This window comes from Cololabis saira, chromosome 19 (genome assembly GCF_033807715.1).
Source record: "Cololabis saira isolate AMF1-May2022 chromosome 19, fColSai1.1, whole genome shotgun sequence".
NCBI classification, from domain to species: Eukaryota; Metazoa; Chordata; class Actinopteri; order Beloniformes; family Belonidae; genus Cololabis; species Cololabis saira.
The window spans coordinates 33614415-33627054 of NC_084605.1; positions in this window are offsets into that span (position 1 = coordinate 33614415).

A 12640-nucleotide genomic window follows, 5' to 3' on the forward strand; every position below is an offset into this window, starting at 1 on the left:
TCAAATCAGCTGACGTTAAAATGCAGCACTTCCGCTTTGGACTTTCACAATAAAAGCTCGTTACTAGTTCCCATCCAGGGGTACTGTAATGTTGTTGTGCTTTGTCCTTGTAAAAGATAAGACTAAAACATGTATATTTAAAAAAATATTTAAAATCAGTTATCACATAAAACAAACATACAAATGAGTATGCTCGTTGCATAAATACAACACCAGGATTTGCTCACATTTAATTTGTAGCAATTGTACAACCAGCCACTGCTTCAGTCTTTGTATTGTCAAGCGGCTCAGATTCCATCACTGCAGCCAGTGCAGCAGTGTGCCACAAATGTTTAATGTCCTTTTAATTTGTATTACTTGCTCTGTCATATTTAATGATCTGGGCTCATAAAACACATTTTTGAGGCACTAACATTAGAGAAGGACTCCTGCTATATGCTGGTAGTGACAGACTTAGAATAAATTCATAGTACGCAGATACACCAATCAACCATAACATTGAGACTACTGACAGGTAATGTGAGTAAATGCTGCTTGTCTTGTTATAATGCAATGTGTGCTGGGAGACCCTGGTTCCTGGCATTTACATGAAAGTTATTTTGGCACTTTCAGATTCAGATTCAGATTCAGACAACTTTGTTAACCCTTTGGAAAGATCCCTCGGGGAAATTGACATCTCCATCTCACTCACACACCACTGTCATATATATATATATATATATATATATATATATATATATATATATATATATATATATATATATATATATATATATATATATACATATATATATATATATATATATATATATATATATATATATATATATATATATATATATATATATATATATATATATATATATATATATATATATATATATATATATATATCAAACACCCCAAAAACCAAACACCCATATAATAGATAGATAGATAGTTCTTTATTGTCATTATAACTTATGTACAACGAAATTAAAAATGCTCTCCAGTCAGCGCATCATATATAAAAAATAAAATAACTATAAATAATCCAATAAAATGTAATTTAAAATATAAACAAATAAAACGAATATATATATATATATATATATATATATATATATATATATATATATATATATATATATATATATTTGTTTTATTTGTTTTATTTGTCTATATAAAGATAAAAGGATAAAAAAAAAATTGAAAATAAAGACACAAATAATAATAAAAATAAAAACAAAAATAGAAATAAAAAAATAAAAATGAAAATAAAAAGTGCAGTGCCATAAATAGAATTATATGGATAGAAGAGAAATAAGTGTTATGTAATATTGCACAGTTATTGCACTGTCCTGGTTATTGCACTGTCCTGGTTATTGCACTGTCCTGGTTATTGCACTGTCCGGTTTGTTGTTGGTCAGACTGACTGACTGACTGAGCCCCACATTCCCTCTGTTCTTCTTGTTCACTTGTCACCTATCTAATGGAATGGCTAAATGATTACCCTCCAGTAGCTGCAGGTCAGCAATGGGCCCTTCAATATTTTTTTTTTTGTGTGTGAAATAAAACCAACTCAAAGTCTGAGTGGTTCATTTAGTCTCTAAATGCTGCAGATTCCAGTCTGTGGGAAGCAATCCTAAAGCACAGAGATCCTGTCCCACAGGAACTACAGGACACTCTCAGGCCGTCTTTGTCCAGACCCTGACAGGTCAGAGCACTGTTTGGGAGCACAAGGAGGACTGCTAAATATTAAGTTGGTGGAGATGATGTTATACACAACTTATGTGTCAATTTCCCGCATGATTGTTTTATATTTTATAGAATTTGAATGCTTATAGTAGCAAATCCAGTTTCCTGAACATGCTTTTCACAGTAAGCAGATTACAAAATGCAGTGTTTTTTAAGTTTTCTGATTGATTCAAATAACTATTTGACTGAAACGCACTTATATCTGCTATTTACTGTCAGTGGAATGTAAGGTAAAGATTTTTTGTACTGTATCCGGTCCTTTCTGGGGTTGGGCCTTTACAGGCGCTGTAATTTGACACCATAAGGTTTTATAAGTCATACACAGTAAGAAAATGGCACAGCTGCCTGTATATGTAATGTATTTGTATCCAAGTACATTACAGTCAAACAACTATAGCAGACCTTCTCGTAACTGACATTCAAACAGCTGCTGTTCTGCAGAGGATACACACGTTGAAGTTGGGAAAAGCACAAGTTGTTACTTTGCCTTGTGGCGGTGCATCTAAAAATAAATGGAGGCATCCCAACTGGTCTAGGACAGCAGCAGCTACAAGTTTAAGACTGGATTCTGCTGGAACTGGGTGTCTTACATCAAATATGTGAAATATCTGCTCTACAAGGGGCATGGCGAACTCTCAGGGAGGTAAAGACAAGATAAACACACATTCTCCACTGATAGAGAGAGGGGATGACAAGCATAATATTATCATTACCTTTCATAAACATGCTGGAGTGCTTGCAGCGACTACAATATACTGACTTCTATGTTAGAAAGAAATGTCTTAAATGTGGAGAGTAACTGTTGGCAAAATGTTTATGGCTTAAACTTTCCTGTGTTTTCATTACATTTGCACTTAAAACTAATGTGCCTGGCATATAATCTAATTAAAATAATTAATCTGACCATGTAGGAAAAACTTATTTCTGTGAGATTACTTCTAAAGTCATAGCAGACAGAAAAAAAAAAAAAAACAAAAAAAAAAACATCCTACAGTCTTATGGTCCTACATGTCAGGACTTGAAAAACATGTATTTGGCCTCTGAGCAAGTTCAGTATGTGCAATGCTTAAGGGAGCGGTCAAAAAAGACTGCAGAAGTCTCTCAGTTAAAATGTGAAATGTTAAAGTTCATGACAGTACAACTAGAAAAAGAGCAAAACAAGTAGGATTCATTTGGAAAGTTTGTCAGGAGAAAAACATTTCTTTCTAGACAAGAAGATGTAAAGTAAAGTACATTTTGCAAAGTTGTCTTGTCTGCTGAAAAAGACCAAAGTGGAGATGTGTAGGGAATGCATGGTGGTGGAAGGGTGATCATTTGGACTTGGTTTGCAGCCACAGGACTGGAGAAACTTGCAATTACTGAATCTGTACACCAACATGGAGTCTAATGTGAAGACAACTGAAGCCTGCCACCGATTTAGTCCTGCAACAAGACAAAGCTACAAAAGAAAAAATAAACAAAATAACATAATGGATGAAAAAGACTCAAAATGTTGGTTCAAGTAAGTAAGTAATTTAATTTATTTTATTTTATTTATGTAGCACCTTTCAAGATAAAAATCACAAAGTGCTTCACAACAAAACATAGAAAAAAATCTAAAAACCAAGCAAGAGCAGGTTTAAAAAGATGTTTGTAAAAGAGATGGCCGAGTCCGCAGATCTGAGAGGAAGGGAGTTCCACTGCTGCACAAGCTCTGTCCCTTTAGTTTCCAGCCCTGTTTGCTTCAGAGCAGCAGCCCCTGGTCACGTGGTCTCTGCGTCCTGCTGGGGACTTAAGGCTGCAGGTCTGTAATATAAGGTGGTGCCTGATCATTTAAAGGTGTTAAAACAAGAATTTTAAAATGCCCTCTGAAGTGAATGGGGACTCAATAAACCTGGATTAGTAAGGGGATGACATGCGAAAACTTGGGAGATTCAAAATGGTTCAAAGCCCTGACCTTGATTTGAATTAATTATTTAAATGGAAAGAGATATCTCCATACACAGATTCCTGCATACCACAATGAAATAAAGCAACATTGTAAATAAAACTGGGGCCAAACTCTTCAACAATACTGTGAGAGACAGATTTCATGGTAAAGGTGGTTCTAAAAGCTTTTGAGTCATCGGGTGTACTTAGTTTTTCCACAGACCGCTTCTGCATTCTGGCTTTGTTAAATAAAGAATGACATGATGTAATACAGCATGTGTTGTTTATGTCAGGTTTTATGTAACAACATTAAAGATTTGATACTATCTATGTGATATTACACACTGATCTGAAAAACCCTGGGATTTCAAGGGTCCAAAACCCCAAATTATTGAAATACAGGAGAACATATCAAAAAACAGCTGTAAGACAAAAATGGTTTCTGATGAAAGAATTGCTTCAAGTTTACTTTCAAGGACTGTCTCCCAGCTTATTGTGGAAATTGTATTCCCGTTCTTTCGTTGTCAGACTTTTAGAAAAGGAGCAATGTGCGTTTAGTTTGTTATCAGTCAACAAGATACCCATAAGTCATCCAAGATCATGACGTAGGTTGGGGAACTCCCATGGATGTATTATATAACTGGATACCGGATCGAAAATGGCCGCCCATTCATTTCAATGGAGTTTGCTCACCCAGCGCATCCGCCGAAAAAATTTCTGACTTCCTGGTTTACTTCCTGGTACACGGGCCCATAGAGCATGCGCAGTTGAGTCACCTCCCATGATGCTCTGGGGCCTCCCATCATGCCCCGGGGCAATGTGAACGAGCGCTGCGCGCTCTGGACAAGCGCTGCGCGCTCATGAGTCCTTCAGACCGGTAATGATAGATGTACACAATGAAATTAGGGATTTATAGGGCAAATCAACCGATGCTGTTCTCAAAGTCATGGTTATAGACTATACATGGTTCATTTGTGTGTTTTTTTTAATTAAAGATAAAACGAGTCATTTTTATTTAAGATGAGACACCCCAGGTTAATAGGCTAAAATAGGGTAAAAATGTAAATAGCAGGTATCACCATGAAACTTCCCAAGTTTATTACTTACATTAAGACAAATATTTTTTGTATTACAAGTTTTGTCAAGTATTATGTTTAAATATGTCAAATATTATGTTTAAATGTGGTTAATTTACTGCGTTACACAGAGGCTACGCCGTAGGCTCCGCGGCTCCGCGCACCCTACGGCGTAGGAGCCGCGGAGCCGCGGACTGCCCACTGCCCACTGCCCTGCGGGCACTGCCCGGCTTCGCAGTGCCCGCGGAGCTGCGGAGGTGCAGCTTCCCCGGGAGCACTGTCATAAAATAAGCTGAGGATTAAGGGTTAAGATGATGTTAAACACATGACATCTAAAACTCCACGGCACCGTCGCAACAACTACGACACATCTCTCTCCCTGCACGTTTGCTCAAACCTGATGGAGGTCAGTTTTATTGTGAGGTGGGGATCTCACGCCACAAGCTCATTTTGTTAATATTGACCCTCATTTAGTCCCGTGCAGGGCGCTGCCTCCAAATGAAAGAGCAACAGAAGAATACATATTTGAAGTGCGTTAGGTGCGTTAGGAGGATCTCAGTGGAAACACCCACACCTGCGCCTCCGCGGAGCCGCGGATGATCTACAGGATCATTAGAATGCTTATGAATGGGGTCGAAAACGCAGATCTTCGGTTATGTGTGGATGCAAATGTTTTTATAAACGGAGGGGGGGAAATATTCGTTTTTAAAAATACCCGGCTACGTGTGGACAGGGTCTTAGACTTGTGTTATTCCTGCCTGATATCTTATTTTCACAAACCATACACCGTTGGCTACAACGGAAATGTTTAAGTACAAGAATGACAAACCATTATTATTCTTGCTATTAAACATTTCTGTTTGGTGCAAATTGGCAATGCAATGTGTTTCTGAGTGATTATTCCGCCGAACGGCTTAGTTTCAGCCATCCTCGTTCCCGAGACACACCGCGCTGTGCCGCGCTTTGCGAGTGCACGGCACAGCCGTGACGTCACGCCCAGAAAGAGACTTTTCTTTGACTTTTCTGGCCGTTATAAAACATTTTTGACGGATATAAAGTCCATGACTTAAAAATATAGAATACAAAGATTAGTAATTGGTGGTGATTACAGCTGGAGGTGTCCTGTGAACAGTTTTAGAGGCTTCTCTTTTACTATTGCGGTCTATGGGAAAAAAGCTTTCTGGGCCCCATGGGATTTTTTGTTGCAGTACCGCGGCTGGCCACTGGAAAAAATCGGCGTGCCTGCTGAGCGCGAGACTGGGGGCCTGGGAACTCCTCCCGAGTTCTGCTTCGGAACAGGAAGCTGAGTCAGAGCTGACCGGGCAAGACCATAGACGCCCCATGGAGCTGCTGCGATACGTCAACGTCGCCGCCATATTGGATGTGGCAAGACTGCGCTGTAAACTAATACAAGTAATAAATTGACTTATTTTCATAAAGCGCCTTTCTACAAAGAAATTTACGTTTTACGTCTCATTTATTCATTCACACACGCACTAATATACTTGGGAAACAGTTAGGCACCAAATATAATATATTTAATGGCAAAATAAGAACTTTATTGATCCCACATAGGAGTAATTCATGTTATATCAGCAGAGAACAAGGTAGTGCCGAAAAACAATATATATCCCCCCTCACAAAAATAAGAAAAATAGAGAAACATATTTTCTCATCAACAAAACATATTTAAGAATTTTCAAGTAACAAAATAACATATTTGAACCATTTTTCAGACAATAAATAACATTTGAACGATTTTTCAGACAATAAAATAATGGTTCAAATATGTTATTTTTTACTTGAAAAATTTTAAATGTTTTGTTGATGAGAAAATATGTTTCTCTATTTTTATATTTGAAGTGTATACTTCTTCCTACTCCTTTTTTCGAACATATGTGAATATGAAGACGTAAATGTTTATCTTTTTATTTTTTTATTTTTACTTTCATTTCTATATACATGTTCGAAATAAAAATGCATTCATTCATTCAAAAAAATTCATTCATTCATTGTGAGGGGGGATATATATTGTTTTTCGGCACTACCTTGTTCTCTATTACTCCTATGTGGAATTTTTGCCATCTGAGAAAATTAAATATATTATATTTAGTGCCTAACTGTTTCCCAAGTATATACGTGCGTGTGTGAATGAATAAATGAGACGTAAAACGTAAATGTCTTTGTAGAAAGGTGCTTTATGAAAATAAGTCCATTTACATTAGTTTACAGCGCAGTCTTGCCACATCCAATATGGCAGCGACGTTGACGTATCGCAGCAGCTCCATGGGGCGGATACGTAGATATATCTATGGATGTGAGTCACATCCACACACATCATGTGACAGCGAAGTGTAAAGCCTAAATTATGGTTCCGCGTTAAATCAACGCAGAGCCGTCGCCGTAGTGTACGGCGTAGCGTACGCGGCGCCGCGGCCGCTCTGCGTTGCTGTAACGCGGAACCATAAATCAGCCTTTAATCTCAAACACAGGCGGGTCACGTGACGTGACCGCTCTTAGGTATGTTGTTTTTTATTTATTTATTTTTTTTAAATTTTTATAGAACTACGCATTTAAATATACAAAATAATATATGTATGTTTTAATGACCGAGGAACTATAAATACGGGAGAGAGAGAGCAACAGATACAAGTTTGGCCTCATATTTGTGCGCGCATGAGGACCTCTGCTGGTGGCCGTCCGTGTTTGAAGCCTTCAAATTAAAAGGTTTTCCTGGTGCAGTTTTCTAATATTTGTTATAGTAGAGGTGATTAAATTTATACTGTAAATGAGAAAATGAAACCTTTTTTCAATTTATACTTTTTTTTTTTTTTTTTACTAAATAAGGCCCCAGCTGCATGAGACCTGATTCATAAATTCATACAACTTTGTCTTTTAATTTTCCCATCTCCTGATAATTTTATCATTTTAAGTTTTCTTACTTTATCAGCTACCAAAAAAAAAACCTTTCACCATGACCCTAGCTGCCAATTGTCATCATATACAAACATTCTACAATTTGTGGTTTTTATTATCTAAGGGATAATGTAAGGGATAATTCGCGGAGGCAAACCTGTAGTTTGTGCTACGTCCGCTGTCTGCATGGTTCAATCCCAGTTCCTATGTTTCTTGGAAACCAATTGAGGAAAATCTCACACTGCCCCACAGGCCGCAAGACCTGGGTGTATGGTAACATACCATTGAAAAAGGCCTGTTACATTTAGGCCCAGTTATTTCATTTTTACTCACAACTTACTGCACTGTAGGGAAACACGTTGGCACAGATTGTATATGGCATCACTCACTGATTTTAAATAATTTCTCACTTCTTATTGGTAATATACCTTTCTCATACACACATTGGAAGGATAGGGGAGTTAATGTACTCAAAGGTCTGTAGTGACAGTGGTCTATGGGCTTTTACCAAAATACAAGCTGAATTCAACCTTCTGGCTTTTCTTTTTTTTCTATCTGAAGTTAAGATCAGTTATGGGGCAGATTGGTGTCCCTTGGGGGGCAGCACTCCCCACACGCCCTCTATGTAAGCTGCTAGCCTCCTCTTTAAGTTCGTCCTTGCAACGGCCAAGAATACGCTGGCCCTCAGGTGGAAACCTCCACACTAGTTGGCTTGGCAGCATTAGGCCAACTTATTTCTTGAAATTGTCTCGCTAAAATGGCCTGTGGTTTGTGTACACAGGGTCAGTCGTAAGCAGTACTTGAGTTGTAAAAAAAAATCAGGGGGGATGGTGGATTTTATCATATGGGGACAGATAATTTGTGCTGATTACAAATAATATAATATATTACAAATAATAGCCCTGACCAAAACACCTGCAGAAATACTGCAGGAATGACATAGCAGCAGTTAAATGCAGCCTTCTGTAAGCTTTAAATATCCACTGGGCTTACATCAAATACATCAAAACACAACAATAAAAAACACTTTTCTGAACTTATCAATATGACTCTGTCCTTCACAGGATAAGTAAAATGGATCACTGCAAAAACTCAAAATCTTAACAAGAATATTTGTCTAATTTCTAGTTAAAATGTCTAATTTTAGTAAAATCTCATTACACTTAAAACAAGACTCATCACTGGAAAAAACAACAATTTTCATCTCTGTTTCAAGTAGATTTTCACTTGAAATAAGTAGAAAAATCTGCCAGTGGAACAAGATTTTTTTGCTTGTAATGAGAAGATAAATCTTGTCCCACTGGCAGATTTTTCTACTTATTTCAAGTGAAAATTTACTTGAAACAGGTGAAAATTGTCAAATAAGATATTTCTCTGGTGTTATTTTTCTGGTGATGACTCTAAATGTTGAAATAGCAGTAAAACCACATTCATTGATGAAATGACATAAGGGATGGAAAGGAGGGATGGCAGTTTTACAGGGGGGATGATTTGGACCGTTTTTATTTCAGGGGGGGATGCCATCCCCCCTCATCCCCCCTCAACTCCAGTACTGGTCGTAAGATACTGCAGGCATGGGAGGCTGATCATCAGTTCGTTAAAGAGATGGTGCAGAGTTGCTGATGTTAATGTTTTTTCCTTTTTAACTTATACTGAGATATCCTGGGTGGGAGGTTTACAGGGGGTCACCACAAGGGAGGGTGGGTGCAACATACGTGTTCTACTATAGCTTGATTCTCAAGAGGGGAAGGGAATTTGTATGTTTGCACTGATTATATGGGAGGCTGAAAAGAGGAGAAAAGTATATATATATGTACATGTTTATATTTTGTACATCCATTCAATAAAGATTTGAAAAAAAAATTGTATTTACGTCCAGAGGTGTCAAGTAACGAAGTACAAATACTTCGTTACCTTACTTACCGGTAAGTAGAAATTTTGGTACTTCACTAGAGTAATTATTTTTCAGACGACTTTTTACTTTTACTCCTTACATTTTCACGCAATTATCTGTACTTTTTACTCCTTACATTTTAAAAACAGCCTAGTTACTCTATTTCATTTCGGCCTTTAGAAAAAAACTATCCAGTTAAATAAAATTGCTCCATCCGGATAGAGTGAATTTGGTTGTGGTTGTTTCAGATGTTCTTGTCCAGTTTTGTTCTTACATCCGTTCCCTCAGATTCCTGCAACTAAACTTGGATGTACATTCCAATAAAGGTTAGGATAAATGATAACATGCCTCTGAAGTTTGACTTTTTGCACCATTACAATACTTATAGGCAACTAGTCATCATATCTCCTGCTCTCTGAAACACATGTTAATGCTCAATAGTACACATATATGCTTCTTTAATATATTTACATTATACTAAGATTCATTCATTTTCAATGGCTTTTGTTCTTAATGGCTTTTTTCCCCCTTACATTACTTTTACTTGTATACTTTAAGTAGTTTTGAAACCAGTACTTTTATACTTTTACTTGAGTAAAAAACTTGAGTTGATACTTCAACTTTTACAGGAGTATTTTTAAACTCTAGTATCTATACTTCTACCTGAGTAATGAATGTGAATACTTTTGACACCTCTGTTTACGTCCAATCAGGTATCAAGCTTCACCTTTTCTCCAAATGTGTCACCTCTAGATGCAGATGGCTGGCTACGTCCACCTGTGTGACATCATTCGCTACAGGCCACTTTACAGATCTAATATAGGATTTTAATTTCAGGGAGAGTGCATGTCTGGTACTGCAGGCCTGACTTTGACCTCAGAGGATGTGCAACTCACCACAGGGACCTGATGTCGTCGACACTTTGTTGAGCATAACTGTGGGTTTATTTAGTAAACATAACCTATGTTTACTTAATTAAATCAATTAAGTGCATTTTGTCTTAGCTTATAACCAACTTCTCTGTTTCTTTATCTCAGACAAGGATTTTAGGTTATTGTTTACCTGACATGTTTTGGTGGAAAACTTCCGCCTTCATCAAAGATGACTTCCGGCTCTGATGAAGACGGAAGTTTTCTACTGAAATATGTAAACAATAACATAAAATCCATGTCTGCGACATAAGAAACAGCAAAGTTAATTATTGGTTAATTAAAGCTGAAATTGAGTGACATCAGCGTTTAATGGACTGTCTGATGCCCATAGATGCAAAACCACCTTTAACCATTATAAAAACAATTCAGTAATCACAGATTTAGAGCAGCAGATAACACTTTAATACAATTTAGTGCTGTGTGAACAAAGGATACCTATGTAAGTGTTTAAAAAAAATATATATATATCATAAATGATGTAAATCACAAGACCATACAAGACAAAAAGGATTTGGAGCTTAATGTATGATAATGCAACACCTTCAAGTCTGAAACTGAATTGCTGTTGAGGAATGAAGCACTACTAAACTGTTGAATGTCTTAATGATTGTAGTTTTGGAGCTATTATTTATTATTCTAGAAGTTACAGCAATAGTATCTCAAATGCCACAAACATAGGCTTACATTTTCTGTTAGCTGGAGGACTTTCGCTCGAGGGAAATGCAATAATGTAGAGAACATCTGTGAAACTGCATCAATCTGCATTCATTTGTAGGTGTTTTTTTAAATTATTCATGGAAACTTGTTGATTTCATGACACCCACACATAAAAATGCAGGAAGCACTAAGTATAGTTCTTTAAAGAGGCGATAACGTGAATGGGGGAATTTCTCAAACACCACCAGATGTCAGTTGTTGGGTCTACTCTTCATATCAGGTTAGGTTCAAAAGCGAAGTGTACTTTTGTTTCCTTATAACTTAAACAAGGCAACAAGTTCTTATGAAGAATTTGCAAAGAGGAATTAGAAAGCTTTGAAAAAAGGTGCCGCGTTGAATGTAATATAGATGAATGTAAACTAACTCTCGGTTGCTCAAACAGGTTTGTGGGTTCACATATGCATTTGTAAATAACACCCCAGAACAGAGTCTCAACGACAGTCCAGTTCCCACTGAGAATCTACAACAGATCTTACTTCATCCTGGGGGAAGGAAACCAGGCCAACCTTAACAATAGCAGTCCAAGAGGCCAAGAGAACACAATGTCACAAATCAAAATAAAACATTATCTGTGGAACTTTGTTTTGAATGTTCTTTGGAAACCAAAACAACATATACTAAAGGATGGAGAGCAATTTGAGAGGTTGGAGAGGGAGGAGACAGAAAGCAGCAGTGAGAGGGTGGAGAGAGGAATGCAAGGCTGCGCTGGTGTGGACGGAAGAAACTTCGCCGTCACAGCATTGAATTACGCCCACAGCTGGGCAAAAGATTTCAACTGCCGAGACCAGACTTCACCAGATTCCAGTAGGAATATGCTAAAAAAAGATGGAAGTAATCTAAACTCAAGAATCATATACTTTTATTTCATTTTCCAAGCAGTTTACGCTTTAGTTCAGCGGGATATTCTGTGGAAGGAAACCTGCGGGTGACTGCTAAGAAGGGAAGTCCCTCTAATTGTTATTCACAGTTGGCATGACAGGGGTGTTGAAATCTGGCTCTGAATTTGGCACAAACAAGTCAGGGCACTATCACACAAAACCTGAGCTTTCCCTTAAACTCACAAAAAACTGTGCAGCAGCATTTAAAGAGTGGAGTAAATGGGGGCAAAACAGCTGCTTAACTGACCTTCACGTACACTGTAGACGGTTTTAGTGGCACATTAGAACCCCAAGATAAACATTGGTTTTAAACAGAGAAAACAGAGCTGCACAAGTAAAATATCCTAGATCTGTATGTTTACAGGCAGGCTTTTTTTTACGACGGAGTATTAGGGCCAAACTAAGACAAAAAAAATTGGAAATTACGAGAATAAAGTCATAATATAATGAGAATAAAGTCGTAAAATTACGAGAATAAAGTTGTAATGTTGCGAGAATAAAGTCGTAATAGAATAAACTCGTAATATTATGAGAATAAAGTCATAATATGAGAATAAAGTCGTAAAATTACGAGAATAAAGT